Raw genomic sequence first — 24,448 nt, 5'->3', positions numbered from 1 at the left:
CATACCACAATGATGGCTGTAAACTAGAAGACAGTCAATAATAAGTGTTGGACAAGGATGTGGAGAAACTAAAACCATCACACATTGCTGCTGGGAAGGTAAAATGGTACAGCCACTTTGAAAACAGTCTGGCAGGTCCTCAAAAAGTTAAACACAGAGTCACCATATGACTTGGCAATTCCATTCCTCGGTTATACACCCAAAAGAAATGAAAACATGTAAGTGTACACAAAAACTTTCACACAAACATTCATAGCAGCATTAGTAATAACAGTCCAAAAGTGGACACAGTCCAAATGTCTATCAACCAATGAATGAACAAAAGGTGGCATGTCCATACAATGGAATATTATTTAATCACAGAAAGAAAGTACTGACAAGTGCCACATGGTTGGACATTGAAGACATTTTGCTAAGAAGCTAGTCACAAAATATCACATATTGTATAGCTCCATTTATAGGATATGCCCAAAATAGGCAAATTTATAAAGACAGAAAATAAATTCATGGTTGCCTTGGGCTAGGAGTGGGGACAGTGATGGGGAGAGAAATGGCAAGTGACTGTTAATAGGTACGCGGTTTCTTTTTGAGGTCATGAAATGGTCTAAAATTGGATTATGGTGATGGCTGCTCAACTCTGAATATACTAAAAACCACTGAATTATGCACTTTACATGGTTGAATCTTATCACATACATGGTATGTGAATTATATCTCAATAAAGCTGTTTTTATGAGTCTATAATGCAGTGGTTATTACACAGATGTAAACATCTATCAAAACTCATCCAACTGTACACTTAAATGCGTACATTTTATTGCATGTAAATTGCACCTCAAGAAAACAGATTTTTAAAAAATTTCTCTAGCGCAATAATTTTATCATGGTTAATTTATATAAATGTTACTTTCAGAACACCAGGCAGGAAAGAATCTGTGTTCGGCAGACATCCTCCGCCTCCATTAGAAAAAAGCCTCTAGCGCTGGTTGGAGTACAGCCATCAGGAGTGGCAAGGCTCAATTTCCGGCAGGAAAGCAACAATGTCAGTTTAATCAACATTTTCCTAAAGCCAGTAAGTATATCTTTCTAGCAGAACATTAATTTTTCTAACTAGAACTCTTATTTTTTTAAAGTATTATTTATACTCAGTTTGTTTTGTGGGATAAATACAATTTCAGCTTAAAAACATAAAATTCTCCTTCGGGAAGGACCCTGTGTATAGCAAATCCCTTATTTGACAGAGGCTGAAACTGATTAAGGCCCAGAGAAGTTAGAAGACTCGCTCCGGCTCGCACCAATGGTAAACGGATGAGGCTGGTGAACAAAAGCCCAAGTATCTTCTCAGCACCTCCAGGAACGGCAGCCCCAGCATCAGCACACACTAAGGGATTTCTACACACCCAAAGTGCTCTCCTCACTTATTCTTCATGTCAACACTATGCAGCAGGGCCTAGTGTCCCCTGCTCCAATTTACTGATGAGAAACGTAGGTACTGAGATGTTACAGGAAGCAGCTACAGTGTAGTCCAACTTGGGACTCTGGGACTCTTCTAACCCATAAGATATGCCCCTCTCCCTAAAGAGAACACTTCACATTTTCATTTCTTTTAATAAATGTTGGCATTTTTCATTTCTAATGTGGGAAGATACTTACAGACACATCGCTTCTGTTAAAACATCCCGTTTATCCCCACCTTGTATGAAGTTCTGGCCTGTGTCTCCCCTTTGTCTCAAACCTGGTCCTGCCTCCCCTTTCATCTCTCTCTGAATCTCCCCTTATCAAGCCACAAGAGGCATGACAGTACTCCTGGCCTTTGGCAGTGCTACAAAACACAGGTATAGCACCGACCGTGGAATGGCAGGTATTACAGAAGCGGTCTTTTTGGGTGGTACACATGGAAACAAAGAACCAGTAAGAGATTTGATGGCATGGGCTCAAGGGAAAAAATTGGTTTAAAACAATTTCACAAATTCTTATGAATGCTTTCTCAAACGCAAAGGCTTGACAATTTAAAATGACCAGGGTGGACATATGTACTTCCTCCCATGCTCATCCAAACACATTAGTCTAGCAGGTTTGAAGTTGCAGGCTGACCTAAAAGATAATCTTGAACTCAAAATAAATCTATTTAAATATTGTATAGATTGAAGGGAAAGAAAAGAAGACCTCTCTGAGAAGCAATACCATATTTGGTCTTAGGAATCCACTGGGATGTAAAACATAGACAAAATTATGGGCCACTTTAGAACAAAGCTGTAACTGCCCAGACATTTTTCATTCTGTGAAAGGGAAAGAGGAATAAAAGCCAATGGAGACAACCTAAGCCACTCTAAGAGATGTGCTTTGCTGATGCGAGCAAATTCCTTCTAAGAAGACAAGGCAGTGAACTTATTGTTACTTGATGTTTCTATCACAGCTGTCTTCAATGGCGTGAGCTTGTGGGTTGCTCCAAGTTAGACCCATCTTGATGAAGAGTAAAGCAATGAATCTGATTTGTTATAAAACATCCCAGAATGAACACGTGCAAACACACACACACCTTAGAAGGCAGAATGCTCATTCCTGAATGCTGTCAACACTTGAGATTTTTTTTTTTTTTTTAATATGAAACGCTTCACAAATTTGTGTGTCATCCTTGAGCAAGGGCCATACTAATCTTCCCTGCATCATTCCAATTTTAGTAAATATGCTGCTGAAGCGAGCGCAGGAATTTGTTTTCTGTGACAGCCCCCAGAGTCAGTTTATAAGCCTCACAGGAAAACAAATCTTATTATTTTAGAGTCATACCCTCAAGCTTTGCTCAGTAACATTAACCTCCTTATTTATCTACGATCATCAATAGCCCACTATTTTTTCTAAACTGAAAACTAAACTTCCCCTCAAAGGATAAAAACTTGCAAGCATTTACACTCTCTGCGTATGTATACACCTAAACATGCCAAAGACAGCACTACTGGGTCACACAGATACTAAGGTGAAGAAAAAAGTAGCCACAAGACGCAAGTGAGAGAGGTGTTCTCAGGTGACTACACTGTAAAACCAGGTATAAAGACTATTTTCTTAAATTATCAGCTTTAGGAAAGAAGTAATTGAGGCTGGGCACAGTGGCTCACACCTATAATTCCAGCACTTTGGGAGGCTGAGACAGGAAGATTGCTTGAGGCTAGGAGTTTGAGGCCAGCCGGGGCAATATGGCCAGACCCTATCTAAAAAAAAAAATTAAAAAAAAAAAAAAATTAGCCAGTCATAGTGGCACATGCGTATAGCCCCAGCTACTCAGGAGGCTGAGACAGGATGATCACTTGAGCCCAGAAGTTTGAGGCTCCACTGAGCTATGATCACACCACTGCGCTCCAGCCTAGGTGACAAAGAGAGACCCTGTCTCAAAAAAAAAAAAAAAAAGAAAGAAAGAAAGAACTAGTTGATATTTTGATACTAAACATACAAATAGACCTATGATAATAATATATGCAAGTATCTTAAACTTTCAACTAAACACAGTTTTTAAATTTAAAAAAGCTATCATTCAGGTACAGCATTCAGGCTAGTGAACTGATGATGAGCTATACTTATGACATGAATTTTATACAGAAGACATCATTTCCTTCCAAATACTTGAGAAATATCAGTTTCCTAAGTCCTTAATATACGCACATTATAACTGTGTTTTGACTGGATTTCACTTGGAGTAAGGAGCCAATACTATTTTAAATAAGCCAAAACAAAGTAAAATTGGTAATTACATTATTGGACTTAGTGCTTGTTTTAATTTCTTTTTGAGCTTTGGAAAGCAACTGCATCGTTTCAAATGCACACCTGTTTCACCAGAGAATAATTTCTCAAAAAAATGCTTCAACTGAAAAATAAATGTGAATCTAATTTAATACAAAACACATCGACCTTTGATTTTTGTCCCTCAATAGTGTCCTATTTTCTAAAATACTTCAAACAGAACCAAATTCAAACAGCCCACATTCCTAATCAAAGAGCAGGTCTGGAAGCCAAGGAGACCTACGTTCCGACACCGGTTTTGCTGCCAGCCTTACTCAAAATCACTCACCCTGACACACAGCAGATGCAACGGATTGGTGGGACATTGCTCACCCTGCAAAGTATTAACCTGCAACGAAACGCACACTGCACTAAGTTAATACTCACCCCATTTCCGTTATCTCTTTCTACGTAAAAACTACTTACAGAATATACTAATTGTTCCTAGGCTTAAAAACCTCCAATCCTCAAAAGTTGCCTCAAATAATTTCCCTCAACTTGACGCAAGTTAACTTGACAGTGAAGAAATACATTTTTTTTTTTTAAACCACATTAAGGCTCTCGTGTGGCCCATTAAAAGTGTTTGGGATTATTAGTACAGTTATTAAATGTTTAATCCATTATACAGAGGGTGATCTTTCCGTGCTATGAGAACTTTAGTATGCTCTGATCAGAATGCTCAACTAACTGTTTGCAGATTTTTGCACTTGGTGCCCTAACATCAGTTAAAATGTGGAATACAAGAGGAAAGAATTTAGCCAAGGGCTTAACAGAACAGAGAAAGAAGTTGGGGCAAGAGTCAGCAAACAGGAAACATCTTCTCATTTGTCCTGATGCCAGACAGTTGTCCTGGGGCAACTTTCAAAATCTGGGAAAACGCATCAACTAGAATACACCTCAAAGGACACATGTGAAAAAGTTGGGGCCAGGAGAAAAACCCACTGGCTCCCCTTTCCCCCTCTGGGGGCGGGGGCAGTTATGTAACCAAACCTACAGGGCACCCTTCTTTGCACTTTTCTCGGAGTGGTTTGCAAAAGCTCCAAATGACTGTCCTCACTACAGTTAGGGTCACTGCTTTGGAAACTGTACAAAAAAATACCACCCAGAAATAATAAGAGCTGATGGGAATTATTTTTAAAGATTTCCTTTTGGCACAGGTTTATCTAAAGAAGGCAACTCCCTTTGAAAATTATATACAACGTGGTGTTCTCCTTAAATCACTGAGCTGAAAGTATGGGGGTCTAAAGTACAAGAGTCCAGAGACTAATGTGGGCCACTCTCCCGCCACGGTCCTTGCCAGAAGCCACAGGTGTCCCAGGGAAATGCACATCTTAAGTGCCAGGCAGCTGCTGCGCGGAACACTGGCTTCTTTGCTCTGCTACAGAGGCAATGACCAGTGAGAAGCACAGCCAGGACTCTCCTGGCCTTCTCGCCCTTCCGCCCAGCCAGCCAAAGCCCTAGGCACGCCAGAGGCAGCTCTAATGCAAAAGGTGGCCTCCCCCAAGCCCTCCTCAAAAGCTTTATATCCCCTAAATCCAAGGATATCCTTGCCCACCCGGCATCTTCTGGCCTCAAGTCCGTCCAGTGCCCTAAGGCTTCACTCAGCCAGCAGCCCTGGGATTTTGTAATTCCTTTACTACCATGGAAAGGGTCCAGCTAACACTCCCCGACCCCGGTGATGTTTATGCCTAAGAAGGATAAGGTAGGAAGTGATGTCTGCCACCTCATCCCAATCTTCTACCTGCTTGCCTTTGACTGATTTATTAAATTTTAATGATTTCATGCTTGTTCAGCCTCGAAGCTTGGGTTCTGGGGTAAGAACAGGTCTAAATCCAAATCAAACTACTACCTCTGTGACCCTAGGCAAAGTTCCTAACCTCCTATGCCTTCAGTTTCCTTATCAGTAAAATGGAAATAATAATCATACTTAACTCATGGGATTAGTGGATATTTCCCGAGATAGACCATATAAAGCCCTTGGTACGGTGCACAGCATACAGGTACTACTCCAAAAAAGTGACCTAGGGAATATTCCTCGGGGAGGTCTCTGTTTTTCCCTCCCTGAGTATTCTACTGCCAGGGCTTCTTTTTTGGAATGGAACAGGACAGGACTCTACACAACAGTCACCTGAGGCAGAAAAGTCCTGACACAAATTATTTTGTAACACAAAATAATTGACTGTAGTTGGGACAGAAACCACAGTTTCTATTTCACCTTAGTCTCATTAAGAACCTTAAAGTGACATAATACTAGAGTGACAACACATTAATTCATTGACCAAGGCACTTTTGAAACTAAAAAGGGGTGCTACTAATAATTAAGCCAAAACATCGAGGACTACCCTTCTTAGCACCCACTTGTAAGTTCTGTCATTATCAAGTACAAACTATGATCCAAGGTCAAAACCCAGCTGCTGTCTGTTTTTATAAATAAAATTTTACTAGAACACAACTATGATCATTTGTTTACATACTGTCTATATTTGCTTTCGCACAACAATGGCAGAGTTGAGTTCATGCAACAGAAACTTTACGGTCCACGAAACCTAAGAGATTTGTTATCTGTCTCTTTACAGAAAAATTTTGCCAAACCCTGTTCTAGACTCAAGTCACTCAGCCTTCCAATCACATGATCTCACATTTGTGTGCTATTCTCTGACAGGGAAAAAAAAAAAAAAAAAACCCACCAGCAAATTACTTCTTATGATAAGCATGGGTTTTTACTATGTGGCAATTCCATATTAAAAATGAAACTAAAATTTATCAAAACACAGCTTCCTCATGGGCACCAAATTTCCAGAGGATTCTGTCAAACTAGAAAGAATCCAAATTAGGAGGAATGACCGAGTGCGATGTCTGAGAACATTATATACAGAATGGCCAAAGGAACTCAACTAATTAATACAGAAGGAGAGAAGATTTGGTGTTGGTAAAGAAAGAGGACTGTGACAGGAAGGGCTGTCACATGCAGAGTGTGTCAGCATAACGTGGTGACTCAGGGCTCTGCTCTCAATCTGACCACCTAACTGTGGCTCTTTCACCTTCTTCAAGCCTCGTCTGTGAGACTAGGGTAGGAACAGGACTGTCCACACAAGGAGATGGTGAGCGTTGGGTAAGGTGGGAAGTGCCCAGCTGCTCTTACTGCTTTTTGTTAAACTAGCCATTTGTACTGCTCTTGTTATTGCTGAAGAGCTGGTGGACATATTCTGTTGACAAAATTAAAACAACTTAAGGTAGGCGGATTTCAGCTCAAGGTAAGGAAGAGCCTTATCACCTTACTGCCTGCATGGGAGTCAGGTGAATCCCTGGGGGCACTATGAGCCTGTGGCAGGGAGGATGCGGAAGGGACAGAAGGGTAGGAAACTGAATAAATGACTTTCAACGTGTTTTTCTGAGGCTATGATTAAGAAAGCTTTATGTGCATCCAAACGATGAATACACACCATCAGCCCCATCTTATTGAGGAAATATGTATGATACACCAGAGATTACATGGGTGTCAGCAGATTATGAGAACAACATATTGCAAACTTTTTAAGTTCTCAAGAACCATCAGCAACTTAGAATAAGAAAACAAGCTGGTTCCATTTCTCCAGAAAGGTCAATGGCGGGGCAAGAACTCGGCACCAAAGCCTTGGTACTCTGATGAAGTAACCCAGGGAGTGGACTCCAGCAATAGACCCAGTGGTTTGGGCTGGCAGGACTCTTCAGAGGTACCACTGTACCCAATTCACGCCAGCCCATTTGTCCTGGGCCCATTAATGATTTGCCAGGTGCCTGAAGTTACAGCCGGGCTCCCTTCCGCTGCACTCCACTGACCGTGGCCGGCAGACAGTACCCAGGACGAAAGATACGCGTAGCAGAAAGGAACATGGCTCATGGACCCTTTAGCACTTCAAGGTCATTAGTTCAGAGTCTGAATACAGAGCAAGAGTTTTTTTTTTTTTTTTTTTTTTTTTTTTAATAAATAAAAGAGGAACAGGAGGAGAGAGCATGGACTTGCTATAGAAAATCACAGTGGGAACACCAAGAGTAACGCCACTGAGGCTGGGAGTGGACAAATGGGTAAACGTAGTGTACTACTAGAACACACACAGTCCATTTTTTCTTTTTGAATGATTAGCATGAATGTCTTTTCATAAGGTTACTGAATCTTTGATACCATCCAGCTCAAGTCATCTCCCCCAGGTGAGGGAGGTGCACTGGAACATACGACTGCTTTCCTTTCATGGTACTTTAGTTTATAAAGCACAACCACTTACAGGGACTAGTATGGTGGGTAGTCCTACTCCCACTCCTGCAGATGAGGAGACCGAGGTTCATAAAAGAGCAGTGACTTGGCCAATGCCCCATGGCTAAAGGGTAAGAAAGGAAACTGCAGTGTGCCAGCCCGACGCCCTCATCATCACATTATTAGACAGCTTTTGAGAGCTGGAAACCTCAGGTTGGGAGGAAGCTGAAGTGGGGAGAGAGGGAGGAAGACATGTTAGGCCCTTTCTCAGACGTTACTTCCTCATAACATCCTCATGCCAACCCTGCCGAGTGTGTACATGCTCCTCGGAGCAGCAAAGTGAACCAGGAGGGGTCAAGTCCAAGATCACACCAGGACTGGCTGACAGCACTAATGCCCCTCCCCAGGGCTGCCTGGAAGCAGCATGGAGGCACTGAGCCCCAGGACAGCCCTGGAGGCAGCTCTGCACCAGCTCTGGGAACAAGGTGCCAGACCAGGACAGGAGCCACAGAAGGGGACATGGGGAGAACTGACCAGGGGACTGAGGCATCATGAGGAAAGAGGGCAGGGGGCAGGCGGAGGGTGGGAGAAGGAATGGGATAGATGGCCAGGAGGACCTGGTACCTCAGACACATGTTTATCCACTGCAGCAGGTGGGATCAAAGCCCCCGAGAAAGCCAATCTGAAAGCAGCCAGGGGAACACACACCAGTCAGCGGTTTGCAGTCTAGTCTTTGATCTGATGGGAACAGAAAGCAGCTGAACCCTGTGAAGCAAAAGCAACCTAAGTGCTGCTTAGAGCAACACCTGCCTCCCCTCAGCGGCCCGTGCTCTCATTTTCACCTGGTAGGGCTGTCCTGACCCTTCCATCAGCGTTCCCCTTGTGCTTCTCAGTAGTTTCTAGAAAGCTGGCGGGAGGTGGTGATGAGAGCTTGAATCTCTGTTGGAGCTTTCCTGAGCCCAGTTCCACGGCTGCCTTCACAGCCAGGCCACAGGGGCAGTGAAGCCTTTAGGATGAGGCCACCACAAACCACACAGATCCCTGCTGCCTTCCTAGGCCCTGCCGTGCATCCTGGCATTAACTGGTAGATGTGCAGCAATACCGGCCGGGTGCTCGCCCCTGCCTTCCCTGGAGTGTGAGCTGGCAGAAGAATGACCTGGCTTTGACCTGTGCGGACCTGGGCATGAATTTCAACTCTACCATGTGCCTTGACTGAAAAATGAGCATAATGATTCTTATCTCAAAGAGGCTGTAGTAAAGATTCATTGAGACTGCACCTGCTAAAACCTGGGACTTTCTGTTTGGCACAGAGTAGCAGGTGAAGAGACTTGCTGAAAATTAGCTCCATTTTCTCCTCTTCACCTGGTATTGGGGAACTGACTGCCATGATGTAGGTGCACGAGGTAACAATCCCCTCCTTCCCTACTCCTGCATTCATCACCTACCGTCTCAGAATCTTCAGTTGGATGCCTGATAAATGCAATATACAGGGGCAAAGATTCCATTCCAAGGCCTCCCAGGCTTGCACAGGCACGTCCATAATAACATTTATGTATTAGGCACACAGAGTGGAATCAGCCCATACAATGATCAGGTTCTAAACTCGGTAAAAAATGTCTATATTAAAGATGACTCCTGAAAATATCTTGAACTACAGTTTTGCTTTTCCTCCAGTGTTGTAAATAAATCACTGTTTCTTTGGTTAAGTAGCAGATAATATAGCTGGCTTGCATTTGGGGGCCATGTTATAAGAAAAATCCATCCTGTATGTTGAACAGTGGCATCACACTCAGCGCAGCAAGGTACATGCCACCAGTATGGATCCTGCAGCTTCCATCACTAACGGGGAAGTTCACATGTGGTTTCTCACCTTGTCTCCCTGTTAGAACCTCAGGGTTGGTTCTCTGCCCTGAACACTGCCCACCCACCCCCACCCTATCCTACTCCCACTACTTACACTGTTACTTTCTCCAACCCTCCTTTCCCTTTCTCTCTGGAGTCAGACTGGGTTCAAATCATGGCAATTACTCATCAATATTCTTACTCATCATATTTGACCTTGAATTTCTCCAAGGAGAATGGCAAATTCATAATACTGACCCTCCAGTGATTATCATGAGGATAAAAATCACATAGCAGGGTCACAGATGCGGTATCTCGTACACGGGTGGCACACGGTCTCTTTCCCTTTACCAGTCAGGAAGGGGGACTAATAACTGCTCTGACCATTTTCCTCTTTTGAAAAGAAAATTTTAAAATTTATTTTTATTACACTGTTTTTCTTACTTTTTAATTCTGCCTGTTTGAGTTAATATTACAACATTAGTCTCAAAAATGACCAGTGACTATCAATAACCTTGTTATTAACAATTCTGTTCCTATAATTTTAACGGCTGCACAATAATCTGTTCTACAGCTTTCTCAAAGTTTATTCATCAACCCAATGCTGGACCAGCTGTCTCCAACTTTTCACCATTGTAAATAATGCTCCAGTGGACATCTTTCTGCATTAAAACTTTATCCACAGAGTGAATGGGTTTCTAAACCACTTTTTAAAACCACTTTTTTGTTTTAAGCAGGAGAAAATCTGGCCTGCATCGTGGCGATATCCCACCAAGCTTGGGGAATGAGGCACAGAAGAGAGACTACCTAGTTCACATGGCTGCCACGGCTGTCCCACGTACCAGCCACTGTGCTCAGACATATCACAGCCCCACATCAGAGCATTTTTGTCCACAGTGGCCAGACTGCTCCATGGTGAACTTTGCCGGCAACGTTCAACTCGGTGCATCTTAGTCTTTTCATTTTCCATTCGGGGCTTTAGTTTCTTCAGCTGTAAAACTACAAGCTGGAATGAGATTATCTCAAATGCTCCCCACCACCTATAATTACAACTGAACGATTGGTTTTAGAAAAGAGAATAAGCTTTATAGACCAGCAGTGACTTTCTGCAACAATTTTACAGTCAGATTTCTCCAATGCTGAACTACAACCTGATGCCAATCATCGGGGCAGTTATGAGCGACCCTGTGCCCTGGCACTAGGTCAGACGCTGTGGGAAGAATCACAGGAGAGGGGACGTGAAGCCCGACTCAGAGTGGAAGCGGGGAAATGAATCCATCGCAGAGCCGGTGAAGGATGCTTACAGAGCCTCTCACGGCAGCCCCGGTCTCCAGGGGACACCATGGTCCAAACGCGTCTGCCAACCCATATGAAGACGTCAGGCTGGGAAGTTTCACAGCCACCCGAGTTAGACCCCAAAGCCCACAGGGAACCCCCTCAATGGAGAGCCACTCACTTGGAGTCTTTGGCCCTTCCCAGAATTTACTTAATTTGACTATCTGCTTTCCCAGGCCCCAGCAGATGGGAACCCATAAATAAGCGAGTTAGAGGCAGGCTCCCCGACAACAGCAAGAGGGGAGAGCTGGCAGGCGACCGTTAGCAAAAGCAAGGCAGTCTCAGGCTATTTACAGCAGGAGCGCGTTGCCAGCAGCCCCTGGGAACATTCATGGCTATAGCAATTAGCGTGCAAAAGATCAGATCAATCCACACCAAGGTTAGCACACCTCATTTAAGATGGGGAAATCTAAATCTGCAAGGTATTTTAGGTTATTTGCCGTTAACAGTGTTTCAAATAAAAAAGGGATACGCTTCAGTTATCTCGAGGAGTCACACCTGTTGCTCGTCTCATATGCTGAGGGTAACATAGGACAAGGGCAAACTAACCCAGGACAAATCATGTTAAGGAAAGATTTTCGGGGCTGGGCTGTCCTAGGCTCTGCCCATGTTGGCATCGTGCCTAGCACTGTGTTCAGGCCAAACTAGGTGCGTGCAGAGCAGGCGATGCCCCACGGGCAGGGCTGTCTGTGCACAGACACTGGCTGACTCCAGCCCCGTGAGGCTGGGCCCCCATGCCTGCCGTGTGGCCTCTCTTACAAACCCTAACTCTCCTCTCTTCCTCCCCTTCCCCTAGATGCAAACCAGAAACGGAGGATCTGCTAGTAAACGATTAGGCGTGTTTGCCTCTAGCATGGGGAAAGCAACCAAGGATGGTAGTTAGAAAGAATTTTAATGTTTACACACATACACATATATATATTTAAAGGAGGATGTATGCCTCTGTTCCTTGTATGCTTTTTAAGTATACACAAAGAAATATTAATAAAAAAGGCTGGAAGCAAATACGCTGAAAACGTTAACTACTGTAAATTTTGGGTGGTTGGTATGAAAGTACTGTTATATTATTCTTGAGACTTTTTTCTTTGTATTTTCCATATATTTCAAAAAAGATAACATGCTTCTGTCCCAGGAAATATGTCACCAAATTATTTGTCCATGTGCCCATCTCTTCAAACACTGCTCTACTGTGCCTACCATGTGCCGTGCTGCCAGGACGCAGCAGGGAACCAAGCAGACCAAACCCCAGCCCTCGTGCGGCTCTCCTTCCCTAGGTTAAGTTTATCCTGTGTTCTTCTCTTCTCTGAGCTCTTACGAGAAAGGCAAGTAGAAGAGAGCGTCTCCTCAGGTTTCACACAGAGTAAAACCCAAACCCCTGGCCTGGACCACACTACCTCATCTGAGCCGTCTGCTCCCTCCTCTCCCCGCTCCTGTCCCACCAGCCTCCAGCTGTCATGGGGCAGTTACAGTGTCCTCCTTCCTCTCCTGCCTCAGGCCCTTTGTCCTTGCAGTTCCTCGGCCTGGAACACTCACCTAAGTCTTCACGTGACAGCCTCTTCACCTCCTTCGGGTTTCAGTTCAAATCTCGCCACCGCACCTAAAGGCCTTCCGTGGCATCCTCCGTCCCACCACGCAATTTCCTTCATGTGTGCTGCGTGCCCCTACTCTCCTCCTCTTGTTCTCTCAGCCACGCTTGCCTCTGTGCTTGATGAGCACACCGGTCTCCCACAGGCCCAGAACACTCTCCCCGAGACATAGCTGCGCTAACTCCCTCACCTCTTCAGGTGTTGTCAGTGAGGCGCTCCTGGGACCACCTGATTTAAAATCACAGCTTTACTTAAAATTTGCTAAGGGGGTAGATCTTAAGTGTTTTCACCTGCCCTCTGCCCCCACACAAATGGTAACTACGTGAGCAGATGCATGTGTTTAAGTGGCTTGTGGTAATCATTTCACAGTGTAAAAGTATAGCAAATCATCACGTACACCTTACATCTATATGGTTCTTATTTGTCAATTACACTTCAATAAAGCTGGGAAAAAATTGCAGCCTGGACGCTATTCCCAGCCTCACTTCTCGTGATACCTTTTACCTTGTTCTACTTTTTCTTGTTGGATAGTACTTACCACGTGTCAACACACTCTATAATTTATGTATTTATGTTGGTTATTGTTTGTGGTCTGTCTCCTGTACTAGAATGCGAGGCCCATAAGAAAAAAAATGTATGTTTGTTGTGTTCACTGACATATCCCCAAGGGTCTCAACAGTGCCCTCGGTAAACATCTGATGTTGAACAAATGATTTCACAGTAATCACAAATATCTCTTCTTGCCTGTTTACCTGATTACTTATTTACTGTTCGTTTCCCCTCAAGATAGCCAGAGAGCGTGAGCAAGCAACATGAGGCAACAGCCTGTCTTGTTTAATCCACATGCCCAGCAGGTAGGAAAGCATCTGACACATTGGAGGTGTTCAGGAAATTTACGAAACAAAAGAAAATACTGTCAGGCTGGGTCCAATGTGGGCCTTTCTACAAAGGGACTTCATGGTAATCCAGCTACCCCTTTCCCCCTGATTTCCTGAGAGAATCTTAGCCATCTAAAAAGGAATCATTATTTTAACTAGCACAATCACGATGCAAAAATAATTATTTCACTTATTCTGCATCCCAAATTTGGAAGTCAACTTCAGACTGTAATTGCTGCCTAAATCCCAGTAGTAAACAAACCAGCTTTGCGTTTTATATGTTACCATGAGGCTCTCCAGGTTTGCTCTTCGGAGCCAAAGAAATGTTGACACAGTTGCACACCAAGTTTCAACATGCTGATCATGTTAAAATAGTGCATAAGAAATATTTTTCCACTTTATAAAAAGCCAGACTGTTTACATGCTTAAGTGGCCAGAGACTTTGCTATCTGTGTGTGGTCCCGAAGTTTCAATATCATGACCATGAACACAAAGTGGAGCACCATGCAACAAACTAGTTTATGTAGTTCCACAGCCAAAACGTGAATCAAGATGTTACCACGCAAGAACTCATAAGTGGGTAGGTTGAAGGGGGGTAGGGGGGAGTTATTAAAATCTAATTTTAATGTCTTTTCGAAGAAAAAGAACTTAATAGAATTGGATTATATTTATACATATAGAATATAAAGAAATATATTAAATAGAGAGTGAGAGAGAGAGAGTAAAAGAGAGAGAACAGAAAGAGCTCACAAGGTCTTTGGCCTACAGATTTCTTGTTGAGATCACACAGAAATATGCTGAGCACAGCATTAACTGCAAGCGGAGAGTCAAGTGGTAGAAAGAGCTATGAAACGGTTACCAAACAGGAATCTTCAGCACAAACATGAGAGCTGAGAGGCGTTACTTCAGCTTGGCCCAGTAGCTTAGCACAGGCCTTGCGCAACCTCCCGGGAGCACCCACCAGGGGAGGGGCCCCAAGTTCACGGCCCAGCCGAAAGAGAAGACATGCCCCGTCTCCTATGTCTTCCCCGTTCCCCAAGTAGCGCTGGCTTTCGTCTACAACCATTTAGTCTTTCTTCAAGCTAGAAATAGAATTGAAGCAGGGGCTCCACCCTGTCCAGACAAGATATAAGTAAAAAGAGACCTCACAGAAAGAAAAATTATCTACATCTGACTAAGTGAAGACATGCACACATTCCCAGAGTCTACAGTTTAAATGCTCAAGACAGTTTCTGGATCCTGGGCTGTTTGCATTTATCATTCCTCTAAGTCCCCAAATGCTTCAGGTTAGCGAGGACTGCCGGTTCTCACATTTTTAATAGCTCTCTACTTGAAGAAAGTTCTCAGTATGCTGTGTCTAAACAAAAAAATAAATCACTTAATGTGAGCAGGTTCATGTTGCAACATGAAATGCCATTTCCACTTGATTGCCAAATACACAAATTGTTATTCTCAGTTGACTGAATAAGTGAAAGAATGGTACTTCATTAAATTTTTTTTTTCCTGGCATTATTATTTTTTTCCTCCTACAGTTTCTTTTACAGAGTCTTCCGTGGCTATAGGTCAGAATAGTTTTCCTGTTGCTATGAGAACGGTGAAAATAAGTCAAGTTTAAAATTCACTTGGGGGTATGGGGCCGCCACATTTCCGGCTACCTAAGCCCTGCTGGGTGTGTGTTCAATACTCTTCCCTACAGGCAGTGAATCGTGGCCATTTAACATGGCCTCCCTCCATCGTGGCCTATCTTGCTGGCCAAGAAAATCCCACAAGCCTTGCAGAGGCTCTCTCTAACAGATCTAGTAACGGTCTCCTATGCTGCAAGGAGAGGAATGTAAGTTCAATGTCACATTTCTCCAAGTGCAGATATGTATGGGCCTCCCCAACTCTGCCAACCATCTGCAGTGCCTCCCACCTCCTCTCCAACAGTGCCACAGAGCAATGGTTAAAATGAGGAGCTCTGGGGATACCTCTGGAAGGGTAGAATAAAGGGCCAAGGAAGACCCTTGGGAAGGGGCTCTTTACAGGTAAGAGGCACTAACCACTTCCACTGTCCTCTTGCAGCCTTCCAGATCTTCCTCACTGGAGGTCCAGTGGCTCCCACGAGGGACCAGAGCTATTATCTGCAGGACAGTGGTTCTTCCTATATTTTCAGGGAATTCTCTATTCACAATTAAGCTGTCCAGTGTAGGTCTTCCAGAAAGAAAGAAAGTACACCTGTCATTATAAAATAAGGACAATAGGCTGGGCGAGGTGGCTCATGTCTGTAATCCTAGCACTCTGGGAGGCCAAAGTGGAAGGACAGCTTGAGGCCAGGAGCTTGAGACCAGCCTAAGCAACAGGGAGACCCTGTCTACAAAATATAGAAAAATTAGCCGGGTATGGTGGTAGATGCCTGTAGTACCAGCTACTCGGTACTCACGAGGCTGAGGCAGGAGGATCACTTGAGCCCTGGAGTTGCAGTGGGCTACGAAGACACTACTGTACTCAAGCCTGGGTGACAGAGCGAGACCCTGTCTCAAATAATAATTAAAAAAAAAAAAAAAAAGACAGTATTTAGGGAAGCTTGAGGCTGTCAAGGAAAGGTTGAGCCTGCTCTCCACCCTTACAAAACATCTAGGCTTCCTTCAAGGCTGCTGCTTCTTCCATAAAGAGCGTTATGGGTTGAACTGTGTCCCCTGAAAAGATAAGTCCTAGCTCCCAGAACCTGTGAATGTGATCCTATTTGGAAACAGGGTCTTTGCAGTTGTAATCAAGTTAAGATGAGGTCATTAGGGTGAACCTTTAATCCAATATAACTGTTGTCCCTAATAGAAGAGAAGACAGAGACACAGTGAGAGGATGGCTATGTGATGACAGAGGCAAAGATGAGGGCGCTGTACCTACAAATCAAGAAATGCCAAAGGATTGTCAGCAAACACCAGAAACCAGAAGAGGCAAGGAAGGGTCCTCCCCTAAATTGCTCAGGGAGAAAGCATGCCCTGCCGACACCTTGATCTCATACTTCTAGTCTCCAGAATCAAGAGACAATAAATTTCTGTTGTTCTAAGACACCCAGTTTGTGGTACTTTGTGACAACAGCCCCAGGAAACTAATACAAAGAACAACTCTTGTCTTAAGCTGACAAAAGAAGTCATGGCGTTTGTGAATGGAGAGGCTTTGGGATGAAAGCAAAGGTGCTTGTGAAAGCACAGGGCACACACCCAATCCTCCCATGCCAAGGGGGCAGCAGGCTGCCCTAAGGAGCAGGTTCAAGAAAACAGCACGCGTGGCTCCTTCTCCGGGGAGACTTGCACTGTCTGGCTCTGCGCTTTCTAGGTCGTTTTAATGGTCCATCCAGCCCAGCCCCGCCTTTAGGCAGCCTGTACTAAAACCTGCCAGTCAGTCATCTGCCCCCTGTTATCGGGACTCAGTAGCTACTTTAACCCAGTGGCGTTCTGGGGGCACAGCAGGCCTGGCGACCCAGCAGGACTGCATCACCTATATCCTTGGGCCCCACCTTCACTTGGCACATGGAAGGGTTCAATTCATACCCAGAGGGAACTCTGCTCATGTAAGGGGATGTGGGAGGACAGAGAGCAGGGTAGGTGACAGTGAGGCGGCCCACAGCTGTCTGAATGCTGGAAGAGTGTCAATCTAAGGCAGCCCAAGGCACTAAAACTAGAGGAAGAATCACACTCATGGTCACCAAGGCCAAGATCAAACAGCAAGAATGACAGTACAAACCACCAAGTCTAAAGAGCTAGACGCCCATCGTGAAGGGCTACTAGTACGTACTGGCAAATTTACCAAATATTTACCAAGCGTTGACTATGTGCCAGACATTATTTTAGGCATTAAGGATACAGCAGTGAATAAACCAAGTAAAAACCCCTGTCTTCATTAAGTTTGCATTGTAATGGAGACAGGAAAAAAAAAAAAAAAAGGTAAAACATATAGCCCATGAGATGACGATCTGAGGACGATGGAAAAGAATAAAGCAGAGAACAGGATGGAAAAGGCTGGGGATGGCGGCAGTTAACAGATTAAACGGGGCGGTCAAGAAAGGCCTCAAAGAGAAGACAACATCCGAGGAAGGAAGTACATGCTGCAAATATCTGGGGGAAGAGAGTTCTAGGCAGTGGGAGCAGCAAAAGCAAAAGGCCACGAGACGGGGGCTGGTGCCTTCGAAGAACAGCAAGAAGGGCCCTGAGGTTGAAGGCGAGTGGGCGCGTGGGCACATGAGGGTGCAGGCACAGTCAGGCCAGGGGGCCTTGAGGGCATGGGCATTGCCTCCATGTAAGAGAGCTTGGAGCAACAACCCAGCACTGGAGAAGAGGGGCAATGCCATCTGAAGGATGCTTCACCGGGTCCTCTGCTGCTCTGTGGGCGGCAGGCTGAGGGGTGTGGGCGCACAGAGACCAGTAGGAGGCTCCTGCAGAAGGTTTCTTCAAGTGCAGAAATGTATGCACCTCCCCAACTCCACCAGGCATGTGCAGTGCCTCCCACTTCCTGCACAACAATGCCACAGAGCAGTGATTAAAATGAGGAGCCCTCTCTCCTTATTTAACGGGACAACCGCCATACCGTTACTAGCACTGAGGATCACAAATCTTTGCCAGTAGGGTGCAGTTAGAGAGCCCCCTTCTGAGTATCTAGCCTAAAGATAACCTAATACACTGCTATTTAAGCTCCACCCAATAAAAAATCTGCCCATTCTTTTACTTGGTGAAACTACAAGGACCTATTGGAGGAGAAATGGTCTACCCTATTCATCAGAGCTCTGGGAGCTCCGTGCCCACTACATTTTTACACAGGCATTCAGGATCTGCTTATAAAAGCAGAAGTATATTTTCTAAAAGGGCTTATAACAAAACATCATTAGAGATTTTTTTATACGTTCTCTGAGTCTCAAGAAAATGAGAAGCAATTAATACATTGGGACATAAACTTTTCTTGACAGCGATCACAATTCTTATTTCACCGCCAGCCCTTTTTAATTCTGCCTGTCTGGGTAAGTGGAAGCAAGGAAAACCTGCCATCTGGCACAGCCGCCATCTCTTTGTGGCCACACAATAAGTCTTGGGCGGCCCTGCCCACCACCACCCTCGAGAACCAAGCGGGGTGGCAGCAGTCGAGGAGGTAAAACAAGGAGGCTTCTGTGGAGGCAGAAGTATTTACCATCCGCCACTCGGCCCCTGAAGGAAGGAACGCTGAGGTGGGTGAGCACTTTGTCGCAGGGCCCCAGGGGGAACGGTGGATTCAATTCACGGATGAAAACAGCTTTTCAGCTCTAGTTCCTCTACTGCTCACTGGCATCTTTTTTTCTTTGTTTACTTGCTTGTTTGTTTTTTGGAGACAGAGTCTAACTCCGTCGCCCCGGCTAGAGTGTAGTGGTGTTATCGCAGCTCACTGCAACCTCACACTCCTGGGCTCAGGCGATCCTCCTGCCTCAGCCTCCCCAGTAGCTGGGACTACAGGTGCATACCACCACACCCGGCTAATTTTTCTATTTTTTGTAGAAACTGGGTCTCACTGGTTGCTCCGACTGGTCTCAAACTCCTGAGCTCAAACGATCCTCCCACCTCAGCCTTCCAGAGTGCTAGGATTGCAGGGGTGAGCCACCATGCCTGGCCTACTAGCATCATTTTTAAAAGGGAGAGTAGAACAAATGAAAATCAAATTTAAAGTATTAATTCCTCTTTGGAGTATATTGAAAATGTTTCTGTACTGGTTAAGAGTGTAAGTTATAAAGTTAAACAATTAGGAAGGCCTGGTGGCTGTCTCAGTGTATTCAGGGTTCTTCAGAGAGACGGAATGAATGGGTGTGTGTGTGTGTGTAGGTAGGTAGGTAGGTAGGTAGGTAGAGGGAGAGAGAGACAGAGAAAGTGCAAGAGGGAGAGAGTGAGATTTTGATTTATTTTAAGAAACTGGCTCAAACCATTGTGGGAGCAGGCAAGCCTAAAATCTTCAGGGCAGGCTAGCAGGCTGGAGACCCAGGGAAGAGGCGGTGTGACAAGCTTGAGTCCAGAAGGCAGGTCTGGAGGCAGAATTCTTGCTTCCTTGGGGACCTCAGTCTTATGTCTTAAGGCCTTCAAATGACTAGATGAGACCCACCAACATTCTGAAGGATAATCTGCTTTACCCAAAGTCTATTGATTTGAATGTTAATCTCACCTAAAAAATATCTTCACAGTGACATCTAGACTGAAACTGGGCTTAGATGACCAGAAACTGGGTATTATGGTCTGGCCAAGTTGAAACATAAAATCAACCTTCACACTCAGCTATTTGTGGCTCCACGTGAGATACTCCGTGTAGAACGCTTATTAGCACTGGTGCATACAAAGGGCATTTATTTATATATACATGCTTGCCACCATTATCATTATTACTGCCAACACTAATATTAGCGGTCCTACTGTATAATAACTGCAATATTTTCACCTGTTTTGGCCACCATCAATGCAAGTACATACGGCTAAACTTGTACTTCATGTAGGAGATGTTAGGATTTATTTTTAGGTATACTTCATGTAACGAAGCCACCAACTGATTCCATCAAACATCACTAGGCCAGTGGAGAAGGAAGCCCATGCCAAATGAACACATGAAAGGACCGACTGGTTCTACAGGCTCTGATGAACTATCTCCCTGTAGACATGGCCTTAATATGCGCTTACATCACACATTCTGCATTCTGCCTGCATTTGGAAGCATCTTCACCAAGAACATTATCCATAAAACAAAACTGATTACAAAATAGAATCCTGAAATGAGTTCCTGGGGCATGGGGAGGGGCAAAGGATGTGACGATGTGATCGTAGACCCTTACAAACATCTATCTTTTTCCACACATGGAAAAAAACCTGTAGCCTTTTGACACGTAACAGGCCAAGCAGTCTTCTAACCCAGAGCTCAGATAGTAATATCTAATAAAGGGACAAGGTTTTTACATAATCTTCTGGTCTCCTGACAAAGAGCTGTTTCTTAAATAAATCATCTAAGAATTGTATAATAGCCGTGTTTTAATCCCAGCTTTTCTTTTTTCATCTTTGACATGCATTTCTTTGAATTAAGTTAATGAATTTATTCGTACCTTTTACAGAAGTCACTGTCGTAGTTAGTGCTATATATATACACACACACACACACATATATATGTACATATATATTTGTTCTTTTGGATCTAGTTAAACTTCGATTACCATTTATGATAGAAGTACAGTATTTAATTGTCTTTTACCATTTTGATTTTTGAAGGGCTAAATTTTTAAAATATCTCTTCTCAGATCAAATGGAGTCTATGCTACCTTCTGTGAAAGGGGTAAATAGTGACTGTTCTCATGTATGGTCTGACCCCAAACTCCATTCTCAATTTCTCCCTAGCCTCCTTCCAGCTATGGAAAGCTACCTGACACAGTTCTAGCCAATAGGAGAAAAGTCCCTTGGGTGGTACTCCCAGAAAAGCCTTTGCTTTTCTGACAAAAAGGGAACTCCTCAGTGGGCACACCTTTCTTTGTTCATGTGCTTTTTTCAATTGCTTCCTGTCTGGTATACAGACGAGATGCCAGGAAGTGCAACAGCAGACATGCAGCCATGAAGCTGTGAGAGTGAGGAGAAGCCCATGAGTTGAAGCAAAAGACAGACGCAGCCTGGGTCCCTAATGGGAGGTCCACCTCCAGATTTTGTGTTGCACAGGAAAAATAACACCTATTTGTTTGTGCCTCTCTAACTGGGTTTTCTGCTACTTGCAGGTGAATATAATCTTAACTATGAAGTAAAAAAAAAATTATGAGGACTCTCCATACTGTTTTCCAGAGAGAAGTAAAACTCAGTGGAAGTCAACCAGCGGGCAGGAGGGAAGATGGGAGGGGCAAAAACCTGCTTACTGTGTACCATGAACACTATTTGAGGGATGGGCACACCTATAACTGGGACTCAAGCATTACAAAAGCGACCCATGTAACCTGAAACATTTGTACCCCTTTAATATTGTGAAATTAAAAAAAGAAAGAATTATAAGGAAACTCTAAAAGGACAGAATTACTATATTTGTTTTCTAAACCAGAAGAGGAACTGTAAAAGAGAAGGAAACTAAGTTTAGATGAATTCATCAGAAGATAGGAAAGGGGGAAAGAAAATACAAAGAAAATAAATGACTAGCTAGATAAGAAGATTTGAAATGTTCCCAACACACAGGAATGACGAATGCTCCAGGTGATGGATATGCTAAGTACCCTGCCTTGATCCAATAAAAGATCTTACTGAATGCCTCTATGGACCTTGTTCAAAGATAGACTCAGAATCATACCATTGCAATGCTCCTCAATTAATCTATAATACACACTCAATGTTACTGGAATTAATGTTTCAAATTTATTTTTCCTTGTTATTTTTTAATATATTCGTGTAACAAAAAAAATTACAAATTTTTAAGGAAGATCAAAGGCCCCAGAATAGCCAAGATAATTTTGAAATTGAAGAAAAAGGAAGAAGGGCTTGTTCTGCTAGATGAAAGACTTATGATAATGTTACAGTAATCAAAATAGTTGGTAGTGGCATAGGAAGAGACAAAAAAATAAAGATAATAATGTACAGAAAAAATACATCCACGTCTATCTGGAATCATAAGAATTGTAATATGACAGACGAGTATTATATGTCAGTGGGGAAAGAACAAGTTGTTCTGAGACAACTGTTTATGCATTTGGAATTAAAGTAGATACCTAATTGATCCCATACACAAAACTACCAGGTGGATTAAAGAACTAAATAGGTCAGGCACGGTGGCTCACTCCTATAATCTAGCACCTTAGGAGGCCAAGGCAGGAGGATTGCTTGAGGCCAGGAGTTCAAGACCAGCATGGGCAATATAGCGAGACCTCCGTCTCTACAAAATATTTTAAAATTAGCCAGGCATGGTGACATAGTCCCAGCTACTCAGGAAGCTGAGGCAGGAGGATCACCTGAGCCCAGGAGTTTGAGGCTACTGTGAGCTATGATTGTGCTGCTACACTCCAGCCTGGGTAGCAGAGCTAGACCCTGTCTCAAAAAAAAAAAAAAAAAAAAAAAAAAAAAAATTTAAATTAAAAAAATTTTGAAGAGCTAAACACATTTTTAAAAAACTCTAAAATTTTTGAAGAATATATAGGACATTTTGGTTGGAAGATATTTTCAAGCAGACCTAAAATGCATGAACCAAAAAAAAGACTAATAAATCAGTCTGTATCAGAATTTTATACTTCTTTTCAACAAAGACACCAGAGATAAAGTAAAAAGACATACCACAAATTAGTATTTGTAACATATAAATGACAAAAGATCAGTAGATAGAATAAGTTATATCAAAAGATAAAGACAAACAATCCAGCAGAAAAATGAGTAGAAGCTATAAACTAGCTATCAACAGAAGAAATAAAAACAAACAGTAAGATATCACTTCACACCTGTAAGATCAGAAAAAGTAAAAATTCTGGCAACATCAAGAATTCCCAAGGATGTGAAGAAAAGGAAATTCTCATACACTGCTAGTGGGAGGGGAAACTAGCACATCTACTAGAGAGCAATTTGCATGTCTAATGAGGCTGCAGTGAGTAGTGTCCCCTGCAATTCTGCAGTTCTGCTTCTGGGTACACCCCTAGAGCAGCCGGCACCTCTTTACAAGGCTCCCCCTACATACACACACACACACACACACACACACACACACGCACGGGAATGTTTATTGCAAACTGTTGGGAATAGCACAAATTTGGAAAAAACTTAAACATTCATCAGAAATGGATAAATAGATGGCGTATAGGTACAAACAGGAAAATTACATAGCAAATCCATCACTAGAGCTTCGTGTATTCATGTGGCTAAACTGCCAACATAACAAGTGCTAAAAGCAAACTGCATAATACTATGCACAGCATGTACCATTTATATTAAGTTTGAAAATAAACAAATCAATACCAGATGTTGTTTATGGACACATTTGTTTGTAGCAAAGGCATGAAAACATATATAAAATTACCAAGTACCAAATTCAGGAAAACTATTGTTTCTCGGGTGGGTGAAGGGTGAGGAGATGTACACAAGGGGACTAAAATGTGTTTATAATTTTTTTTTTAGCCCAATGATAGTGGTAATGTAGCTATCGCGTTGGGTGATGAGTTCATGAATGTTTGTTAAATAATTATGCCTCATGGTTTCCATAAACATGACATAGATTCTTTTGTCTGTATCAAATTATTACATAAGTTTAAAGATTTAATAAAAGAAACCACCCCTGAAATTAAGAAAGAAAGAAATCTTCAGATCTACAAGATACATCATATTTTGAGGAAAAGTGATATAGCATAATTGCTTAAAAGATGGTTAGCTTATAGAACTCGGGCATTCTCTAGCCATACAGAGAAACCCAATTGCAAAGGGGAAAACCTGAGATTACCTTAATGCTTCTCCACATCGGTCTGTTAAAGGAGAGGACAAAGGAGCAAAGTCCAAAGCTTGGAGGTAAAGAAAGTTAGATCTGAGAACGTGACACCCATCCAAGTTGATATTCCTGAATACAGACAACATGCAGGCAGCGTATATCAAAAAGGACAAAACAAAAACCATCAGGCGGCTGGGCGAGGTGGCTCATGCCTATAATCCTAGCACTCTGGGAGGCCGAGGCAGGTAGATCGTTTGAGCTCAGGAGTTCGAGACCAGCCTGAGCAAGATCAAGACCCCGTCTCTACTAAAAATAGAAAGAAATTAGCTGGACAACTAAACATATATATACAAAAAATAAGCCGGGCATGGTGGCGCATGCCTGTAGTCCCAGCTACTCGGGAGGC

At 43.3% G+C, this 24,448-nt stretch overlaps 1 protein-coding gene and 1 non-coding gene across 2 annotated transcripts in view; both read right to left on the bottom strand.

Moving 5' to 3' along the window:
* Positions 1-24,448, bottom strand: part of SLX4IP (SLX4 interacting protein) — a 183,677-nt gene that overhangs the window by 105,415 nt on the left and 53,814 nt on the right.
* On the bottom strand, positions 2,599-2,705 carry LOC138401282 (U6 spliceosomal RNA). The gene has a single exon (XR_011236446.1). It is a non-coding gene; the product is annotated as a U6 spliceosomal RNA (small nuclear RNA).

Source organism: Eulemur rufifrons, chromosome 20 (assembly GCF_041146395.1).
Source record: "Eulemur rufifrons isolate Redbay chromosome 20, OSU_ERuf_1, whole genome shotgun sequence".
Lineage (NCBI taxonomy): Eukaryota > Metazoa > Chordata > Mammalia > Primates > Lemuridae > Eulemur > Eulemur rufifrons.
Note: the sequence above shows the minus strand (reverse complement) of the source record. Positions and strands in the feature narration are given on the sequence as shown.